We start from the raw sequence: 23,670 nt of genomic DNA, 5'->3' as shown, positions 1-23,670 counted from the left end.
GTTATATATTGTAGTGGTGCCTATATGTAATGGATATATAATATACGACAATGTCAGTGGGAACAACTGACAGACATTGCATGCAATGTGACCATTAACCCAACTTCAGAATGTATAGTCCAGTCAAATACATGGTGTTGGCTTATTTCTCCTTCAATTAACATATAGACGCATTGTATTTGATACGTCACTGATACAAACTCAAGATTTAATGTAGTGATGCCTGCATGTAATGGATGTGTCATACAGGGCAATGTCAGCGGGAACACCTGACTGACATTTCATGGAGGGTAACCAGAAACTGAACGACTTAAGCCTGTGACAGAAAGGTATATGCTAATTCTGTTGACTCCTTAATTGTCACACTCTACCAATGACAACATCATGAACGGACTTTACCCATCTGTGACTTAACTCTTTTGCATGTGCCAGAAGCACTCTTCGTTTGGAGGACTCTCGCAAGCAGCAATCAAAACCTGCTAAAGCCTGAATTTCAAAATTTCATTATTGTTTAGGCATCAGTCATAAAAAATTAATGTCGGAAAGGCGCAAAGTGATATTTTATATTCGTCTTTCAAATAAACGATTTCTCGTATATCTCATGAGACATTTCCACCGTTATCTATTATACTAAGTTCATAAATCATAACAGGATCAGGAAGATGCCTTGGCAGGAAGCAACAAATACTTCCTACTCTTGAAATCACTCTAAGTATCCTCTAACTAGTTCAAAAGAAATGAGAGAGATTCATTTTCAGACAAATCAGGATTAAAAAACATCCTACGTTTACATTAAAAAGATATTAAACAAATAGCCTAGATAGATTACTCATATGTTCGATTAATATTCTGCAAAATATACTTCCTGTTTAGGCAAGATATCGATCTGAGTACCGTCTATGAACTAATCAGATCAGACACACAGCTAAAGGATTTTCCATGTGTCAATCAACTGCAGGCTGAGCGCTCGTTCCTTTTTGCAAATGATAAGAAGCTCCAACTTCTCTCATCAATGTCCGTATTTTTTATTTCATCATAAACTGTGATCCATAGCTAATGTAAACAAGTACAATAACCTACGTATCTTTTTTCAACGTTTCTCCAAACTGTTGTTTCCGTAAATGACAACACAGAACAACTGCTAATTCGACATGTGTGAAAACACTTTCTAGAAAATGGGGAAGATGAACGGTACAATTATCCATTGGTACAAGACAGGGGGCAATTCATTCCAAATAAGATGTAGTTGCTGTTTGTGGAGACATTTGTCATGAAGCTACCATTTCTGATTGTAACACTCTGATTATAACATTTCGAAGGTAGTTTCAATGTTCAAAATAGATCATGATTCGAATACGGTAGGTAGGCGAAATATTTCTGTGGACACTTGTCATGGAGCTCTAATTATATACTGACGTACAAAAGAAAGTACACACCTGATGCTTTGGTAAAATGTTTTCCTGAAAACAGCGTAATATTTCGAAAAGTGTTTTGATTGCCACTCACAAGTCGCAAACATTGTGCACGTGTTGCAATAACACCATAGATATCGTACCCAATTGGAACATTGCTAGCAAAATATTTACTTTGTTTTAATAGTCTCAAAACACCAGGTGTGTAGTTTCTTTTGTACATCAGTATAACTTGTAAATCACATTTCTCACTAAGTCTTTGCGTTTTTTGGAAAGATTGCTTCCTTGTTGAAACAGATCCTGCTTCTAACACACTGAGTAGGCGAAATACATCATTAGTTTAGTTCGTCTTTGATTCTAAGATCAATATTTGAAGAACCTAGATGACCTTAAACAAATGGATTTCTTTCCCCTAGCCTGTAATTGTTAGAAAGTACTTAACATCGTATCAAAAATGGCAGATGTATTTGAGTTAATTGTCAGGCGTACATGTCGTATTTGACGTAATATGTTTAGTTAGTTATTTTCCACAAGCTATGTAAATGAACTTCGCCAAAGGGAGCCAATGTTTATTGCTTGGAGAGTGGACGGTCGATGCTGTGGTGCATGGCGCGGCATACCTAAAGATGTTAAGCTATGGCACTTGATGTTACCCTGCCTGGCGCTTAGAGTAAAGAGGATAAAACAAGGACAGGACCTAAGAGTTCATATACTGCATCTGTGTTGGGTATTCATGTTAAACTGTAATACGGTGTCTCACTTGGTTGACTCAAGCAGGCTTTTGTTTTGACTACATTAACTTTATTTAATTCGACATTAAACCCATTTCACATTACCTTTAGTAAGTGACATACTGTCCAGACTTAATCCTAAATTGCATGGTCAAGCATGTGAGAGTACGTAGAGTGAGGATGTTTGCTTTGAACCAGTTTTAACACATTCCACCAATATCACGTGGGGGATTCTGGGTTTATACCAGAGTGCTGGACCGAACCCAGCAAACGGTGTAACCACCAGGTTACCCAAAGGGCCCTCAAGCAAGTGTGATAAACATTGTGTCATATAAAGGTTAAAATGGAACGGCCGTTGGCAACAGATTAATGGAATTTGGCTTTTGTTTTAACTGATGAACTGTAAGCCATGTTTTCTTGCAAGTAGACAATCCACTTCGTCATTTAAGTATGTATGGATTTTTCAATATCGCATCTCCATGTGGTGTACTTTTATACCCAGCTTATTGTCTATCCCAAATTAGGCGCTGCATAGGCACATATTGCACACGGGTGATAGCGGATAGCAGTGGTGATCCTAACAAGAGGCTTTCAAAGCGTCTGACATACACGTCATATTCTTCATCGAATTATGTGACTTCGACAACGACGCCACTGCATAGGACTATGAATAACAATGAATAAAAAACTCAGCCTAAATATGTTGATGTTTGAGGGAATTGTGGTTTTAAATCTCGTTGTTTCACTGTGAGTTTATGATTTCTCGGGAATGCAAGCAGCTTTGTTTATGCCTGCTAATCACTATGGCTCAGAGATCTGTTATTGCAATATCGACATCCAAAGTAGAGTTGCACAGCCGAGAAACAGATTCAAACAAAATGGTACACATAAAGTCATATGGAGAATGAGTGTGTGATTTGGATTTAATACGGTTTGGACCAGTATTCCAGTTATTATATCTAGGTCTATCAGATTATGTCATGTGGCTGAAAGCCCAAGGAGATGCACACGTCTCAGACATTTACCACGTCAAATACACCAGCACCTGTATGGTGACAAGTCTTTAGAATCCGACCGAACCTTCATTCAAAACCACTAGCTATTGTGAACTCAGTGCAAACTTACACTGAAACATATACTGTTAAATCATGGAAATTTGTGCCGATGTTACCAAAGATTCTAGCACTGTTGAAGTAACACATCTCCCATGAATTCCGATTTTCTATGTTTCTGTCGCTCTTATTTTCAGAGCTTTGTGCTCTGGCATCTACTGAATCAACAAGAGAAAGTGCACAGTTTTCCCCAATTTCGTTTTATGTTTTAAATACTTATGCTAGGTAATATGTCCATTTAGATAATGCTGCTCTAATAAAGCTTTCAGTGGCATTATGTAACTGTAAATACCTCTAATTGCAGCGATAATGTACACACGCATTTATCTACCTCTAAAGCATTAGTAAAGTTCAAGTCCAAATGGAACATTCACATTTTACCTCCTTTTCAGTGGAACAACTTAATGCCCCAATCTTGTTCCCAACTCTATCTAGCGGGTTTAAAGGAATCACCTCACTCTCTTACGTTGCTATTACATTGTTTCCTTCGACTAACATGTTCAATAAAGTGGTTGCAAAAAAACATCATTACTGAAATATATTCTTTATTTTCCGATTCATTCAAACACTAACTAGGAAATGTCGAAGGTGGTTCTCTCGTCCTGCAGCTTCTTCTGCAGTGAATTTGATTTTCTTGTCCCATAATATTGATGCTATTTCATGATGGCATCAAGAAGAGATATTTGTGATGAAATACATTTCCCAGACTGGCAAGTATTGGAATTTCATGATACATAAATCCCCACTTGTGTCATTTTCTCAAAATTATTCAAAGAAGTGGAATCCCGGTCATAAAGAGGCCCCATAAAACAGCTTACTTAATAATCAGTTTGTTACATTTTACATCAAAAGTACTTCATGTTAATTGTGTTATAGAAACATTACACGGCCTAATGAGAGATTCTCTTCGAATTAATTGTTGCAGGATTAGGAGTGACCAGTTCCACATTTAGTATTATAAGTCGTGTTCCTTGTTACGTTTTCTTTCATCCTTTTTCCTAACAGCGTTCGAAATTAACGTCGATCCTTAGGCCCGAAGCCGACCATTCGGACCCACAGCTCTCCTTTTCTGCAGGTCCTTATGGCCGGCAGTTGTTGGGTTTTTTAAATGAGCGGAGGTACGCAGTAATGCAGGTGTTGTTAATCAGCGACAGTCAGTACCGAAATAGGAACAGTTGCGTAGTATGATAGATCTATAACATATGTTATATTTGGGATTACACTTTCTCAGTAAAGTACGGATTCTAGTACTCTTTCTGGGTTGAGTCCCATTCGGGATTCGAACCCACACCCTCAGTGTCTGACTTTGTGTGCTGGCGATTAGGTGCCTGACTCTGAGGGTGTGGGTTCGAATCCCGAATGGGACTCAACCCAGAAAGAGTACTAGAATCTGTACTTTACTGAGAAAGTGTAATCCCAAATATAACATATGTTACATTTGACCACTTTCTAAAATGGCAATGTGTATTTCATGATAGATCTATGTTACGGATGTACAAGCACCTCTAGAAACAGAACGATATTTAAATGTTTTAGGAAATATATTAGACGTCTTCCAGCAGAGAGGAGTGTACCCCGAGTCTTAACGGGCTTTCAGAGATCCATCAAACGGGACACCGGGTATTCTTTTGTACTGTCATTCTGTATTTATTTGTTAACGCTATATTCTACGTTACTCCGGCTAAACACGGCGCTCTGTAAATAGTCGAGTCCGGACCTGACGGCATAGTGATTTATAAGTCACCTACCGATCCCGCTCAAGACCAATTACATCCCGGAAGTTCACGGGTACCAGTGCTCGAATAAACGCATCAAACTGGAGACATGTAGATGTTTCTATGTTAATGAGAGGCGCTAAATACCAATCTCAGAGAAGATTAAAGAACAGCAGCGACGAAAATATTTTAATGAACGATTTATGAAGTCTAAATCTCAAGCTAAATGATGATCAAGAACTACGTGTTTTCGGAAATCTTCTCCGGAGATGTGTAATCGCCACACTAAGCCTGTTCCCGTTTCGGTAAGACGGCTCTTTAGCATGAGCTAGTACGTCCGCCTTTCGTATCAAATTATAGCACATTGCAAGTGCAAAGGCTTAGCATGTAACCACGGTTAGATCATTGTGTAGGTCTGTATGGTCATCCATGGGTGTTCTATTGTGGTGTTTTAAAGCATTTGAGCTTTGGGGATGCTCAAAGTTGCATTTTTACACTTTAACCCTGACAATACAGGTATGACCCTACCACAAAACTACAATGAATTCTTAGGTAGTACATGGGATTAAATGGATCACTGCACATGATACTCATGGATGATGATGATATCATGATAGCTCGTACGAACACTGATACTAGATGATGATGATATCAGTAGCTCGTACACTGATACTAGATGATGATGATGATATCAGTAGCTCGTACACTGATACTATTTGATGATGATATCTGTAGCTCACTGATACTAGATGATGATCATATCAGTAGCTCGTACACTGATACTAGATGATGATATGTGTAGCTCGTACACTGATACTAGATGATGATGATATCTGTAGCTCGTACACTGATACTGGATGATGATGATATCATTAGCTCGTACACTGATACTAGATGATGATATAAGTAGCTCGTACACTGATACTGGATGATGATGATATCATTAGCTCGTACACTGATACTAGATGATGATGATATCATTAGCTCGTACACTGATACTGGATGATGATGATATCATTAGCTCGTACACTGATACTAGATGATGATATAAGTAGCTCGTACACTGATACTGGATGATGATGATATCATTAGCTCGTACACTGATACTAGATGATGATGATATCATTAGCTCGTACACTGATACTAGATGATGATGATATCATTAGCTCGTACACTGATACTAGATGATGATGATATCATTAGCTCGTACACTGATACTAGATGATGATGATATCAGTAGCTCGTATACTGATACTGGATGATGAAGATATCAGTATCTCGTATACTGATACTAGATGATGATGATATCAGTAGCTCGTACACTTATACTAGATGATGATATCAGTAGCTCGTACGCTGATACTGGATGATGATATGAGTTGCTCGTACACTGGTACTTGATGATGATATCAGTAGCTCGTACACTGATACTAGATGATGATGATATCAGCTGCTCCTACACTGATACTAGACGATGATATCAGAAGCTCGTACACTGATACTAGACGATGATATCTCAGAAGCTCGTACACTGATACTAGACAATGATATCTGTAGGTCGTACACTGATACTAGACGATGCCGCGGCAAACAAGGAAGCGAATAAACCAAGATCGCACCAGAAGATCATGTCATGGGAAACGTTCAGTGATTTTCCGGTCGCTTCACCTATCTGTGGTCGACCTGTGACCAACACAACATCGATGCCTGGAGACACACCGATATCTAAGGCACGCACTTCCTATCGCACAGACTGTTTTGAAGGAACTACTCCTCTTGTACTTTGATTGGTTGGTTGGTTGTTGTTCAAAACTCAGAAATATAATCCAGCTATATGGCGGCGGTCTGTAAATAATCGAGTATGGACCAGACAATCCAGTGATCAACATCATGAACATCGATCTACGGAATTGGGATACGATGACATGTGTCAACCAAGTCCTGATAGTCACTCTTTCAACAGTCATGGGCTACTGAGCAACCACTTGGTGATTGGATATAGGGCGCTATACAAATGGACTTATTATTATTATTATTATTACTGAAGATGAAAACTAACCCGGATCTTCACGGGTATTTTTGAGATATTTTATGGCATCTATAAATAAGTGTATCCTTAATTCTACAATACAATGGAAACACCATGGGGGTGGCGGGAGCAAAGCTACACATTTGAGGTTAAACGGTCATCTGCCCACACATTAGAAAATAGGTTCATATACGTCTGGGATAATCACCTTGTACGTTAATCCATTTGATTATCCCAACAACAATGGGTTTTGCGGGTTTTTTCTCTCCATAATATAAACATGAAATAGGTCACGATCATTTACGGTTTGGTGAACGATTCCACTCATATCCGCTCTTTCACACATCACGCCCATCGGTTTTTACGATAATCCCATTATTTCTTAAAATATGACGCGTCTATCCTTGATAAAACACAACTGAATGTCATCTAAAGCCAATAGTGGTTGTCATCCCCCTCCCAACCCCAACCCCAACCCACACACACACCCACACCCACACCCACACCCACACCCACACCCACACCCACACCCACCCCTCTCAATAAATAAAATTGAAGGGGGTGACAACCATTATTGGCATGAGTATATTTACTTTGTCCTACCATGCTACAATGCTTTAATCGTATTTTTTGTAAATTTGCAGCCTTGCTTAAATATCAGATTCAGTTCTCTATAATCATATTGAAATCTTCTCTCGTGATACATTCCGAGAAGCGTTCATAAATGTATCATGGTTTTGTGTGTCGTGCATGCTTTTTGCCAGTTGTATTGGTACCTTAGTTCGTGTGGTCAGGCTCGCTGACTTGGTGAGTGAGTGAGTATGGTTTTACGCCGCTTTTAGCAATATTCCAGCAATATCACGGCGGGGGACACCAGAAATGGCATTCACACATTGTGCCCATGTGGGGATTCGAACCCGGGTCTTCCGCGTGACGAGCGGACGCTTTAACCACGAGGCTACCCCACTGCCCTTCTCGCTGACTTGGTTGTATATTGACACTTGTCGTCGTGTCCCAATTGCATAGATCGAGGTTCATGCTGTTGATCATTGGATTGTCTGGTCCAAACTCGATTATTTACAGACCACCGTCATATAGCTTGGATATTGCTGAGTGCAGCGTTAAAAAAATAACCAACCAAGGCACAAGAGGTGTATTTCCTTCAAAACAGTCTGTGCAATAAGAAGACATAGTTTGTGTTGTAAAGGAAATTCAGCTACACAGACAAATGAGTGTTCATCGGCAACACACACATTGTGTTACACCTAATATACTTTCAAATCACTACAGTTCATCTGTCATAAATTGACACATTAATTAAAGTCAAATAAGAAATCTACTTCTGTAACTTCTTGTTATAGGATATAAAATGATCAAGGAATATTGAGGTACATCGTGCTGATGCAATGCTATGGTTGTCCAATTCTTTAAGTTTGGTGACGACGACTCACATGTTTGACATCTATCAGTAAGGTCTAGTATTACGTGAGTGAGTTTAGTTTTACGCCGCTTTTTGCAATATTCCAGCAATATCATGGCGGAGGACACCAGAAATGGGCTTCACACATTGTACCCATGTGGGAATTCGAATCCCGGTATTCGGCGTGACGAGCGAACGCTTTAGCCACTAGGCTACACCACCGCCATTTTAGCAGGAGTGAAGCCATGTTAACCGCAAGTATAAATATAGCTTCCGCTTTCACACGAAATATGCGATTGTTAGTGAACATGAAATGGCAGGGGACATCTCGTGGGTATTAAGGCTTCCTGACCAAATAGATGTAAACGAAACCCATTCCACTTCGATTGTACGATTTCCTCTTTGTCATGAGCAAATGCTTATGGAAAAGTGATGATACAAGGAGTTCGCGAAAAGGTGAGCGTGTCCTGCCCCACTGGTGGCACCCGTCATGTAAACATATGCAAAGGCACTTTAATTGTTTACCTGAAAAAAATCAGGAACGTTCAGTGCAAATGAAAATCATTGTGTCGCTGATGTGTCAGAGTTCCTCAACCATATGAAAATCTTTGAAAATCTCGGTAAAATTGGCATGCTCGATTGTACCTCTGAAGTTGTGAAATTTAAACACCAGCAGCTCCAACATCTATTGTTCGACATACAGAAAGTTGACCAATGGCACGCTGAAAACATACCTCATATCACAAAGCCTTGTCGAGAGTTTTTTGGGGTTGTTTTTGTCACTTTGAACCTTCATCCATTTACATTTATTGACTAGATTCAGGAAACTCATTCGTCAAATACGAATATTATTTTGGAATATTGGTTTAAACATATTTTATTGTCCACAAGACAATGGGATTAGGCACAAGTGCACCACTTATGGACGCCTTCTCCCTAAATACAGTTGAACATGATATTACATAATGGGGATGTACAATGTACAGTGGAAGCTTCACATGGAGGAAACATATGCAGTGTTGATATACATATATACAGTGTTTTAAAGGATATATACAGTGTGCTGGAAAGTGGAAAATGGAATACTATGTAACAGCATTTTAAATCCATAGCTATACGATTGCATCCACGAGAAATTCAGATTACAGCAAGGCACGGAGGAAAGGTTCAAGATCATGGTATATTCGAGAGGGTCACGCACTCTGTTCTGGGGAGGTAGGGGGTCAGCAAATTTGTACATTAAAATACGAAATAAATCATGCTTACAAATTATTGGGTGTTCATTGATTTTGTACATGACATGGGGGGGATCACTTACTTTGTACATACATTTTTTTGGGGGGGTCATTCACATTGTACATGCTTCTCTATAATAATCATCATCATCACCCCCACACACACACCCATCCCCACCCCCAGCCACAGATTATGAACGGTCCTGCATCATATTGTAACAATAACACTGTAACTATGACTGAAATCCAAGCATATAATCAATTGTAGGAACATTGTCTGTTCTGCATCATCAGTACTTCGTGTTATAAGCACAATTCGCGCATTAACACCATTCGTACAATCTGTGACAGTGGGAATCAGAACACTCTTTCAAAAGCTAAGGCAAATCACTCTGGCCCGCATTGTCTAATTTGCGTGACATGGTCTCATTGCCTGTTTGGGATGTACAGTTAATCTGAGCATTAGCCTGGCATCTCAAATACATCTTCATCCAATAACGTCAGCACATATATAACCAAGTATTACAAGTGTACAGAATCTTGGTGCCGACTGATCTTATCAAGTAAGATTATACTTGGAAATTTGAGGCTTTGTAGGTAGAAAATGTCTCATGTGTATCGATGCTGAACTATACTCGCCATGTAAGTGTTCTTGAGTTTAATTTGGCGGCAAAGAAAAAACTGTTTTCAGTTTGTTTTCTCCAAAACAACATCTCTCCTGACTGGAAGGGAAAGCAAATGTAATAATTTCAGACAAACAGTCCCAGAGGGCGTTTAAACGGGCTCCGTTAAGGTCGTGTACTGGCGAAGTTAGGCAACGCTGTTAGCGGTGAGTAGTTGGATGGGTGACATTGTACCCCGGGACATGAGATTTGGTCCACTTTGTCTAGATTAGGTGCTCACTTTTCTCTGAAGTTATATATCATATTGAAATATGCCTCCATCCATCAAGCAGTACATGGGTATCCGTCAGAATGAGATGGTGATGTACCTGTTAGCATCCAAGCGCCTCATAAGGTGGCTGGGATTGTATACTCCCCGTGGAGCTGAACATTTAATGTGAAAAGATGGGGTTACAGGTAACGTTCTATTTCTAGTGCATATATTTAGATGACTGACGATTTTGTAAACCCATATGACGTGTATGATCTTAATATTAGCAATGTTAATGTTCAACATATTCCCTTTTGCCCAATTATTATAACAAAATTTGATTCGATCCATTTGGATTACCTGTCAGTAATATAAGAATAATTAATAAACGGCTAAGCGTCTATGCACATGCATCCAGAGATTAAACTGCAATTGTCATGTTTTCACTGCCATTGCCATATTCAGATCACTTGTCTTTATGAATAATTCTCTGTGCGTTCTTGCTAAATTTCGGGGAATGTGTTTTAACAAGTTAATCAATTCACTGTTTGTCTTAAATTAACAGGTTCTTTACGCCAATGGAGCTCATTAATTACTGATAGTAGGTCGTCGACATTGCCTGACAAGGGACAATCTCTACCAATCACTGAAATTAACTGACTACATCGCGGAGCGGTAATCCTCTTATGGAAGTACTACTTACACTTACGATAATAGCAATCTGTCGATGTACGGGAGATATTCCTGGAAGCTGTCCGAAATGACTACATATTGACCGTCACATAATAAAATGGACATGGACTGAAATGCACGCTTTTCGATTCCTTGTCACTGTAGAATGAGGCCGAGCAGTTCACAGATATGGTTAGGTACGTATTGTGTTAGCATGTTGTTGTTATTTTTATTCAAACCCGGATTACGATTCATATAACCTCATTGAAGTACCACGGCAAGTTTTGTTTCTGTTTTTCGTGTAACGTCAAACTCAGCAATATTCCAGCTATATGGCGGATGTCGGGAAATACTCGAGTCTGGACCAGACAATCCGGTGACTGACATCAGGAGCATCGTTCAACGCAATTGGGATACGATGACATGTGTCAACTAAGTCAGCGGGCTGACCACCCGGTCCCGTTAGTCGCCTCTTACAAGCATGGGTTGCTGAAGATCAATTCTAACCCGGAGCTTCATGGGGGAAGACAACCTGGATAGTCACGGGTCTGTGATGGGATGGTTACTTTATTTATTTATATAATCGCCATTTAAGAAGCTGTTTCCGCCCGGAAAGGGGCTTGTAGATCTATATTGATGTTTGAGGTTCTTTAGCTTCACTTAGATGTTAAAGCATTCGACACATGCATATATACCTGCAACATTGGATTCATGTCTTTTTGTTTACAGTGTGCGGTGTTGCTGTCTTGTGGTTTCAGCAAGCTCAAACAAGCAAAGGTAAAAGTGAGTGAGTGAGTGAGTTGAAAATTTACGCCGCACCCAGCAATATTCCAGCTACATGGCGGCGGTCTGGACCAGACAATCCAGTGATCAACAACATAAGCATCGATCTGCACAATTGGGATACGATGACATGTGTCAACCAAGTCAGCGAGCCTGACCACCCGATCCCGTTAGTCGCCACTTACGACAAACATGGGCTACTGAAGATCAATTCTAACCCGGATCTTCAAGGGTCAGCAAAGGTGAGAACTAAAATGGACCGAATATTTGTTTGTTGTTATACTCAGTAATCATCAACATTTGTGCTATGTGACGGTGGTCTGATTATTAAAAAAAGTCTTTACCATTCAATCCTGTAAATCATGAGCATCGATCTACACAACAGGGAAGCGATGCCATGCATCAGCCAAGTCGACGATGGCCATTCCACCTTGTTAGTCACCTTTCACAACAAACATGGGTTGCTGAACACCAGTTCTAACCCGAATCTTCTAAGCCGGATATTTTCTGCATTTTCATATTATAAGCTAATGGAAACAAAACAAACAAACAAAACCTATCTGGAACATCTTCTATTTACTGAAATGATACTTTCTGGCGGATTTCGACGGATATTCGGATATTCGATGTCTGTATCCGGTTCTTGCAACTTATTCTAATTTTAATTGAATGCATTCTAACTTTCCCGAAAATCACCAAATGCGAAATACTATGTTCTAAATATATGTTTACAGGGAAACAGAGCACCTACGGACGCCATTTTGTTTTTCCTGTGCCAAGTTGCAGTTTGGACTTCCGGCCATTCCTCCTTGTGACGTCAGCGAGAAAAGGGTTGATTATCGAGTTGATAGTCTCCGGACTCTTCTCGGAAATAGTTCGAACTCACATAGCTCAGTTCACCCGGTTTGAACTACCCTGCCGCGGACTCAAGACTTCTGGAATAACACGTTCAGGTAATATAAGGTGATACTGCAAGGGAACAGAATAGATCCCCGTTGCCTGAAACTGAAATCCAACTTTGGAGGAGGACTGGGATTTTTTATGAGGCTGGATGTAGTTTCCGTTAATTCAGATATTTCCGGACACATATTTCATGATGTTTTGGTAATTATGTTAATGTAGTAATGATCTTCAATGTCGTTACGCTGTTTCGGATATTATCGGACTGACTAATGTTTAACACCGCAGTTAGCAATATTCTAAGAATATTCTAGCAATATTTTAGCTATATTCTAGCTATATTCTAGCAATATTCTAGCAATATTCTAGCTATATTCTAACTATATTCTAGCTATATTCTAGCAATATTCTAGCTAGATTCTAGCAATATTCTAGCAATATTCTAGCAATATTCTAGCAATATTCTAACTATATTCTAACAATATTCTAGCAATATTCTAGCAATATTCTAGCTATATTCTAGCAATATTCTAGCTATATTCTACTTATATTTAAACCAAACAGTCGAAGAAAGTAACGACAAGCAATTGACCAAGTCGCCGAGCCTGACCACCGGAACATGTCGTAAAGCAGATCATTAGCTTGATCATCTGATCCATTCTTACGACAAGCATAGGTAGCCGGGACCTAACTCCTTACCGGTGGGACGGCACATAGAAGTAAATTGTTAACATTTTGGTGAGGTCAACAAGCATCAGGATGAAAAATGTTAGCAAACAAAGGAATACAACCAGGGGTAAATGGATCATAGGATCCTTGCAAAACTAAGATCTGCAACTCTGTCCAGCTGTTTGAGTCGGATTAGAGACCTATTATTAGTGGCTTAAAACAGCAGTTGTCCAGCTATATGGCAGAGGTAGGTAAATAATCGAGTCTGGTCCAGACAATCCAGTGATCAACAGCGTGAGGATATAAATATTCGCAATTGGAATACGATGACATGTTTCAACCAAGTCAGCGAGTCTGAACACCCGATTCCGTTAGTCTCCTCTTACGACAAGCATGGGTTGTATGGCCTGGACCTTTACGGGTCTTTAGACACATAAGACATAATTTGCTCACAAGACTTGTTTATAGATTAATGAATTGAATTATCTTTCATGAAATTCCATATGACACAGGTATCATTACTAATGCAAATTCGCTGTTTTCTGTCATACAGGTGGTATATCTGTATACTCATCAGATGACGTCATGCTTCACGTGACCTATCACCATGACAACTTCATAGTGTATCCTGTTTCGGCTCTGGGATGGAACTACACTGTGTATTTACCACGAACGCCCTGCCATCCGTACAGATGCTCCACGTCAATAGGAATCACCGGAGTTAGAGAGCAGACAACTGTCCAAATCACTATTCCCAAATATCCTAGCACGAAAGTACAATTTGGTGGACAGCATTTCCGCCAAGGGGAGACAATTCACGTGATGCTAAACGAAAGCGACACAGCAGTTGTAACCTGCGCTTTTCGGTTGTGCAGACTTTTCATTCAAGGGAGTGAACCATTGTTTGTGCTTGCTTGGAATACCGCTAAATCAAAACGAGCTGAACTTTTTATTGAACAGTTTCGACCGGACATCACGTGGGGAAATGACTACGTCCTTCCTCTTCCGGGGTGGGCCGATAACCAAGTGCTCCTCTCAATAGTATCAGGTAAGTCGTTCATGTTTCAAAAAACTTTTTTATATAATAATATTCGATACGGTTTTGTTTCGTTCGGTTTATTGTTTTCAGCAATATACTAGATATACTCTAGCTGTATACGGTCTATAAATAATCGAGTCTGGACCAGACAGTCCAGTGATCAACAGCATGAGCATCGATCCACGCATTTGGGATACGATGACATGTTTCAACCAAGTCAGTGAGCCTGACCACCCGATCCCGTTAGTCGCCTCTTACAACAAGCATGGGTTACTGAAGACCAGTTCTAACCGGGATCTTCACGGGTTGATAAGGAGTAATTATGGTCAAACGCATTTATAGAGCTAGAAGGATTCGAAAACATTTACCTTTTGGCTTCATAGTTTAATGTGTGTACACAACACACTATTTGTCAAGCAGGATTCGAGTAGGGAGTAAAATAGGTCTTAACGCCGCTTTGAGCAATATACTGCGGCGTGTCAGGCTTATGGGGATGAAAGACCGCAGTAATCTAGCTCTAGGACGATTACCACTTTGTTGAAACCCATGGGAGCCGTCAAACCTGTAGATTTAATGGGGTGGACCTGGATTCGAACCTCAAGTAATAGGTTTCTGACTAGGTAATAGTGACGCAACTCTTTACAACAATGGGCAACTGGGGCATCCATGCCCGCAACAACTGTGTAGCTTGGTGTGATGTGATCAGTGATTGTCTGGTCTAGACTCGTTTAATTAAAGACCGCCGCGATTTAGTTGGAATATTGCCGAGTGCAGCGTTAAACAACAACCCAACCAACCAATGATATGATGTTGATGCTTTGTGGAATCAATAAGAAATGTACATCTCTGTTTGTTTAAAATATAGTGCTTTAAATTCCTTTTAGGAGAGTGAGAAATGTCATATCACCTGTATAGAAAAGACTTCACCGCCTTGTGGCAGGGACGTATCTGTGTTTTAGGTAAAAAACACATTTTAATACAGTTTTTGTGAGTGGGGGCTGCTACCGGATGGGCAGCACTTGCCGACACTTTCGTTAACACTGGATGACCGTGATGGATTTCAGTGATCCTTTCGTAATTTTTTCACTGCTGTTCTGCCCTTAAAGTTATAGGAATCATCATTACCATCATCATCATAAATCATGTGTTTTATTATTTTCATTATTAGCATTGACATTCAGTTGCTCTATTTCTCTAGGTCCAGTCGTTGATTCCAATGTGACTGTGAGAACAGTGGAAGGTCAAGCTGAGCTTCAGGTCCAGCCTGACCAACACCTGACCACAACAATAGAGGCGACAGGCTACATACATCTCACGTCTTCAACCCCATTCCATGTAATGTTCCTCATACGGGATACAGCAACCATTAACGACACCTATTCACTAATATCCGGTGTCCCCATTGGTCAGTACCTCCCCATGACCTGTGACGCTACCAAAGGCCAGAAAGGCTCAACAACTATTGCGTATGAAGAATTCATCGAAGAAACATTTACAGTCGACGTTGATAATTCATCTGTATCCTATTCTAACTACAGCAGCAGACGGAATTTAACCATCGTTGATAATGTGCCACGATCATATCGCGGATCATTTACACTCGATATACCCTTTTTGAAAACTGTTTTAGGAGCCTACAGTGTGTATTTATACAACACTGATCTAACTGGACAGCAGATCATTTCCGGCGGAAGTCGACTTCAGACTCCTTACAGCGCATGCGATGAGTTGGACTCCAACCAAACGGTCAGAAATGAGACTCATATATTGTGTTTGCAAGAGATTCTTGATGAGTTTCTTCAACCTTCGATAGAAGAAGTGCCTGACGTGGATACCGAGCTCTTCTCTTTCATTGGCTGCTCCAGGCCGGATGTCAGACGTCACGTGTCCAGACCAAGGGGTCGTTTAAGAAACAGGGGTATAACTGCATCGGTCATCGCGGTTATCGTATCAATAGTTGTTGCGGTAATTGCTGTAATATCGTTTATTATCGGAGTGGTTATAATCGATTTGACGGACGATCAGCGTCCGATGAGACAATCTAGGGTGATGCCTATAGAGGAAGAACCTCAGCCACAAGATTATTAGCTTCTCGAGATGCACACTGCAGCGCGTGTAGATTACTAGGGCTCCCACAGTCTATTACTGTAACATTTTCTATTAATTCATTGTACTATGTCTATTTTGTACAGCATATATAATACTCGTGTTATGCAACTCTGCCTATGACAGTTCATTGTGCGTTTGTAAACACTGGGTCTCGTGGCTATATGACAGAGGAATATATGGCTGTTAGACATTTTAACTCACTCGCTCACAGAAAAACAGCAACGATTACAAATGAACAAACTCATCTTGACTCCATTACATACATATTTAATAATGTCAGCTTCGTGTTGGAGAAATTATTTAAGATATTTGCTACTTTTGTAAAACCAACTTGTATGAATCAGACGCACCATAACTAATGAAAATCTTGGATTCGAACCAAATATCACCAACAATATCCCGATACGCATAAACAAGCATGTCTATAGAGCGACGACTGTTTAGGAGAAAAAGAACTAGAGACTCAGCTATGGTATATGTAATAGTCATATGCATGAAACTGATTCAATGTGGATTGAAAGTGTTGTGCTGGGATGCACCGAGTGAATTATCGAGGCAGTCGTGCGGAAACAAGCACTGTGTCGCGAGCATTGACGATACATAACTGCCACAAACAATGTCATTTTATTGTTCAATAAACCAGTAGCTTACGATATTGTGTCATTTAATATACCATTATGCACGTCACAGAAATGCATTGTTTGTCATCTACGCGTCTCCGGTAGTGCTGTGTTCGTATGAAATCGTCAGAACAAGGGGGGCAACTCTTGTGTACTTAATGTCTCAAGATCATCACGCATCTCGTCGTCACACTCGCCACCAATTAGCTGCAGCATTCCTTTCCCGCGTTGAGTGAGTGAGTGAGTGAGTTCAGTTGTACGCCGCTTTTAACAATATTCCAGCTTTAACACGGCGGGGGACACCAGAAATGAGCTTCACACGTTGTACCTATGTGGGGAATCGAACCCGGGTCTTCGGCGTGACGAGCGAACGCTTTAACCACTAGGCTACCCCACCGCCCATATGCCGCGTTGAGCAATATTCACTCACTCACTCACTGACTCAGCGCTTCTCTTGAATGCATTTGGTGGCAATACACTTTCCCCTTTATATCGAGTAATGGTCCAATACTTAGCGTCAGACTTCACAAGTCACAATGGGTTCTCGAAGTCTGAAACTTTCAAATTTCCATACGAAACGTGTTCAAAATTTGATTGATCAGGGTTACGTCATAAATGACGCATTCAACATGGTTTTATTGCAGACGTGTCAATGTCATAACCAAATATAACTAATCAACGACGAACAATATGTCTGATGCAATTCAATATTATGACGTGTGCCTTTCATGTGATCATTTTACTTGCATTTTGAGGTGTTTGTAACACGTGCCACTGTTCACCAGTCCTTCTTACGAACACCCTGTAAAATGTAAAAACTCTATTCTATAATGAATTGGGGGTAACCTAGTGGTTAAAGCGTTTGCTCGTCACGCCAAAGACCCAGGTTCGAATCCCCACGTGGGTGCAACGTGTGAAGCCCATTTCTGGTATCCCCCGCCGTGATATTGCTGGAACATTGCTAAAAGCGGCGAAGAACCATACTCACTGACTCACTTTGAAACATTATAGATATTTCGAATAAGTAATCTGTTTTGACACAATACCAGATTGTAATTTTAAAATAAGCTGTCTTTGTGGAAACCCTCGCCAAACGACAACAGTTCACTCACTCACTCACGATAATGAATCATAAACAACATGTTGTTTTTATAATCCCCTTCTAGAAGAGAGATTGTAGGATTATTCAATGGGCCTTGTCGCTGGATTAGCATTTGCCTCTTTATAAATAGAATTGTCATGAAGGGCAGACATGTACATTTCTTGTCGTGATGACGTGACATGCTTAGCTGTTGTCCGATATATGGCAGTATGGCTGGTGGTAAACACTTCCTCGTTATTAGCTTTTACACATATATTTTCCCGGTTGACTTGAATGGAATCTTGACAATCGCGAAATGTGATATATTAGACTAGTTTCCTATATATATAATTCAAAATAAAATAAAATAGTGTCTTCCTTGTGAACTAATTCTCGTCCACTATTGTATAATATTTTCATGTAATTATACCATCAGTATAATTTATGCATCTTTTGATTTTATTTCATATAAGGTTGTGTTTATATATTGCTTTCAACATCCCTTAATATAGTAGTGATACACGCACATGTACCATACGGGACGGTGGGGTAGCTTAGTGGTTAAGGCGGTCGCTCGTCACGCTGAAGACCCGGGTTCGATTCCCCACATGGGCACAATGTGTGAAGCCCATTTCTGGTATCCCCCGCCGTGATATTGCTGGACTATTGCTAAAATCGGTGTGAAACTAGACTCACTCACTCACTCCGCAAATGCCATACGGGCTGATTACAGGATAGTTTAAGTCCTAATTGGTCGCCTACTTTAGTGGCGATTGGTGGCATCATGTAAACTTAGCTCACAGTCGCATTAAAAGGTAACAGTAAAACTCACTGTCATATTAAAGCGTGAGTTTGGTTTAACGCCACTTTGAGCTGTGGTTTAATCGCCATGTCGTTGAAATGATGACAGCCAAAGCCAGATTTTTAGACGTGCCGAAGTATAGGATTATACATGACCAGGGGACGCTACTTTTACCATCACACACGAATCAACCGTGTCGCCCGAAGAACTACTGGCGTTTTGCCAACTTAGAGTAAACATGAATATTTTCATATACGATCAAATCCAAACCTATCCTAGTTGTGTCTTCAAACAGAGCAACTAACGGTACCAGATGGACACACAGACTTGATTGATGGATAATTATTATCGTATCCCAACTGTGTAGATTTATGTTGTTTGTATCAATCACAGGATTTGCTGGTCCAGACTCAACTACTTACCGTAATATAGTTGTGTGCGGTTTAGACAATAGAATCTAACAAACCGATTGAACTAATGTGAAGGGCAACTCGGACACCTCAAATATACTTCTCTCCAAAAGTTTAGAATCACCGAAAACACTTACTATATGTTATGTATATATATATGATTACATCGAAGATTGATTTCTCCACTAACTTGGGGGAACCAACTGCAAACTTCATGCAGATGAATTGTACGAGGATCATGCATCAAATTGCTGAAAAGCATGTGCACATATCGCGTATGTGAACAGCTGCGTTTTGGTGTAAAGCTTTATTAAGAATTCGCCAATTTTCACTGATTTTTTATCATTTATTGAACTCATGACAATAATATTTTCAATGTTACGAATTTGTTTTACATTACATCAGTTCATGTGTAAACAGTACCCTTTAACTGTATAGAATATTTTGTAAAATATAGTTCAGAACAGTTGACTGAAGTAAGTGGCTATATTTACACTAGTGTGTCTGAACTTTTGACGAGAAGTATATTAATGAATTATTTAGCCCTCAGATATGATAAGACTGTTACATTTTACAAATGTGCGTGGCAAAACTGTGTGTCCTCATTTCCACGAAATTGTCCAATTGGTGAATATTGATTTGCGATGTAGGTTACAGGGCAGTTAAGACTGACATCTAGTTTCTTAATCAACATATATTACAGAAAAATGGTTCCTAAAGTATATTCATAAAGTATAAAAAAGGAAGACCAGAGACGGGATTACGTGTATTTGTTTCAGGGTGTGTATGGCAAACTAATGTCAGTTGGTTCTGAACATTTTTAAATAATCGTTTTCATTTTCTACGTGATATAGATATGGATCGTGTGTGGAAATATTATGAAATTGTCGTTTTGATTCTTGCTTACCTTTTCATGTATTCTTTTAGTTGTTTAGCAATCGTGATGTATGAAAGTTTAAATACTTGATATTTATTTTTGGTGAAATTGCAGTATTTTGCTACAGACTAATTGTGAGAACAATTATAGAATAACGTACATATCCGGATTGTATTATCAAAAAGGTTAGACCCATACCTTAGATACATCTTGAAATACATTACGTTTTGACATGGTCATAAAGAATATATTGTTACAAGTGTAATCTACATCAACTTATGCTGTTCGTACCATATAATTATGGGAGACGGATTAGATAGAGGAGATGAGAGAGAAAATTGGGGAGGAGACAGACCAAGGAAACATGTTTTAATCCATACACCCTTGGGTACAATCCCCTCTCTGCTAGAAGACATCATATATATTGCTTAAAATATTTATATATCGTTTTGTTTCTAGAGGTGCCCGGTGCTTGTACATCCGCAACATAGATCAATCATACTACGTAACCGTTCCTATTTCGGTGCTGACTGTGGCTGATAAACATTAAACAACACCTGCATTACTTTTTACCTCCGACCTCATTTACGATCACCATGGATACACCAGTCTGCTCTTCTAGGCTGCAACGCGTGAAGATCCGGGTTAGAATTGGTCTTTAGCAACCCATGCTTGTCGTAAGACGCGCGCGGCTGACAGAATCAGGTAGTCAGTCTCGCTGACATGGTTGACACATGTCATCTTAACCCAATTGGGAAGATCGATGCTCATGATGTCGATCATTGGATTGTCTGATTTATTGTCTGACTCGATTATTTACAGACCGCTGCCATAGCTGGAACATTGCTGAGTGCGGCATTGATCAACAAACAAATTCTTTGCTACATCACATCACAGCAGTATTACAGCATAAATAAAACTGTTTTCCCAAGCTGACAGTTTTTGTTCTACATAAACACAACAATTAATCGAACATGGCTAACCCTGTTTATGTGGAACGCTTGGTGACACCTGCATACTAATTAGTCGAGTTTGCGGTCACGTGATCATGATGCAGCGATGTCTGCCACGGAATTTGTACTCGGTAGATTTGCAAACAGCGGAAAAAGCTAGCAAATACGCATCACTCTCGACTCTTCCCCATAAAGATGACACAGGCAGTTGATGGATAGTGTCATTTCATACTTCCTTACAAAGGCAGACGACAATTTAGCGCCGCCTAGCGGCATGATGAACAGTAATGGCGGAAAGTGAAGTAGACTATATATCATGACTGTCATACTTCGTCTCATCTGTCACGCTTTGCCCCTATACTCAACAGCACCTCTGTTCTGACGAGGGCGCCTTGCATATTTGACTTATTAGCCAGGTAATTTATAATCTGAACGGCCATGTCGCTTCATTTACCTGGAAGCACTAAGCTGATTGATTGATGTGGCATTGACAACTGTTGCTATGGTAACGCTTCAAATTGATACGCAATAAACACAATAAAAATAGCATTACATGAAAATATTTCGTTTTGATGAGCATAAATAGCTATAAAATATTATCTGCAGTGACATATCTTTCTCAATTATATATCCAGCAGATAAAAATTGACTCTGTTTCATAAGAGTGAAGGAGTAAGTAGAGTTTCACGCAGCTTTTAGCAATATTCCACCAATACCAAGGCAGGGGACACTAGAAAAGGGCTTCACACATTATACCCATGTGGGAATCGAACCCGGGCCTTTGGCGTGACGAGCGGACGCTTTAACCATTAGGCTACCCGACAGCCTATTTTTATGAAAGAGTGGTGTATGGGTTCAGTCTTGCATGTAAAAGTGGACTCACTGTTTAGGAATATTGTATTTCGTTCAGACGTTCAGATGTCCAGACAGAGAACTGTTTGACCCTTCCCTTCCATCTGCCCTCGATTCAATTCACATAACACGATAAAAAAAAACAGCGAACATGAAGCAGTGTATTCGCAGGTATTAATCCTTTCTGCAGAGGCCCAGATAAGATGCGTATTCGGGTAAAATACGCAAAGAAAATTTCCAAAATACGCATTGAAAAATAATTGTTGCGTACCAATTACGCATTTAAAATGTTAGATACGCAAAACGTTTAAAACAAATGCGTACGGAATATATTTATAAAACATCGTTTGCGTAATGAAAAAGATATCGATTGCTATCAAGTTGTTCTGTTAGTATAGGACAAGTGTTGTACTGTCAGTATGAGATGAGTGATTTTTAATGAAATCATTTCCATTATATTTAAGATGGTTTTGATTAGGTATGACATAAGGCAGAACATACCTGCTTAGTAAACTTACTCAGTAACATAATACTTAGGTGAGTAAAATGACTGAAATACGAACATATTTGAAAGCAGTGGGTAACGAAAAATTAAATACCCACTCAACATTCATAATACCCACTCCAAAAAAATACAGTGGGTACAGTTCCCACATGAGCTAAATCTTATCTGGAGCTCTGCTTTCTATTGTCAACTATGCCAATAACCAGCCGCACGCTTTTCAGTTATTAAGTCTTACAAAACGTTATTGAAACTTCGTAGAAAATACCCGGGCATGTCAATTTTAAGATTAAGGTATTTTTTAAATAACTGGTAGTCTACAGAACGTACTTGCACAGTCATGTGCGTTCTTGTCTCCTTGAACGCCGTCGAGATACGAGTTACAGAAAAAATAGTATCTTGTCTGTAAGATGCATGCAAATGTGCATGTAAGTATAACATGTATGTTTTCAAATCGGAGATTCCTGTTTTGAGTCACTATATCTGACAAATTCTGACAGGCAAATGAAAAGTTACACCCATTGTTATTTAGATTTTTGAATGAAACCAATACATATAAAATGCCAGTGCAAAATAATACCCAGTTTTGACTTTCCTCCGAAACCGATTCCATTTCAAGTAAGGGAGGGGCGGTGGGTAGCCTAGTGGTTAAAGCGTTCGCTCGTCACGCCGAAGGCCCGGGTTCGATTCCCCACATGGGTACAATTTGTGAAGCCCATTTCTGGTGTCCCCCGCCGTGATATTGCTGGAATATTGCTAAAAACGGCGTAAACCATACTCAGTCAGTCAGTCAAGTAAGGGACAAAATAGCTGTGGAAATTATATCAATTGATAACTCAAAATCAGTGATGACACCAGGTGTTCGCGAAAGTGG

The 23,670-nt window shown here is 39.8% G+C and overlaps 1 long non-coding RNA gene across 1 annotated transcript; it reads left to right on the top strand.

Moving 5' to 3' along the window:
• On the top strand, positions 1 to 22,609 carry LOC124269113. The gene is made up of 3 exons (XR_006896424.1): positions 1 to 13; positions 14,594 to 14,599; positions 22,485 to 22,609. It is a non-coding gene; the product is annotated as an uncharacterized LOC124269113 (long non-coding RNA).
• Positions 22,610 to 23,670: the final 1,061 nt, after the last annotated feature.

The sequence above is a fragment of the Haliotis rubra genome, unplaced genomic scaffold, assembly GCF_003918875.1.
Source record: "Haliotis rubra isolate DU_JTF1 unplaced genomic scaffold, ASM391887v1 Scf142, whole genome shotgun sequence".
NCBI classification, from domain to species: Eukaryota; Metazoa; Mollusca; class Gastropoda; order Lepetellida; family Haliotidae; genus Haliotis; species Haliotis rubra.
Note: the sequence above shows the minus strand (reverse complement) of the source record. Positions and strands in the feature narration are given on the sequence as shown.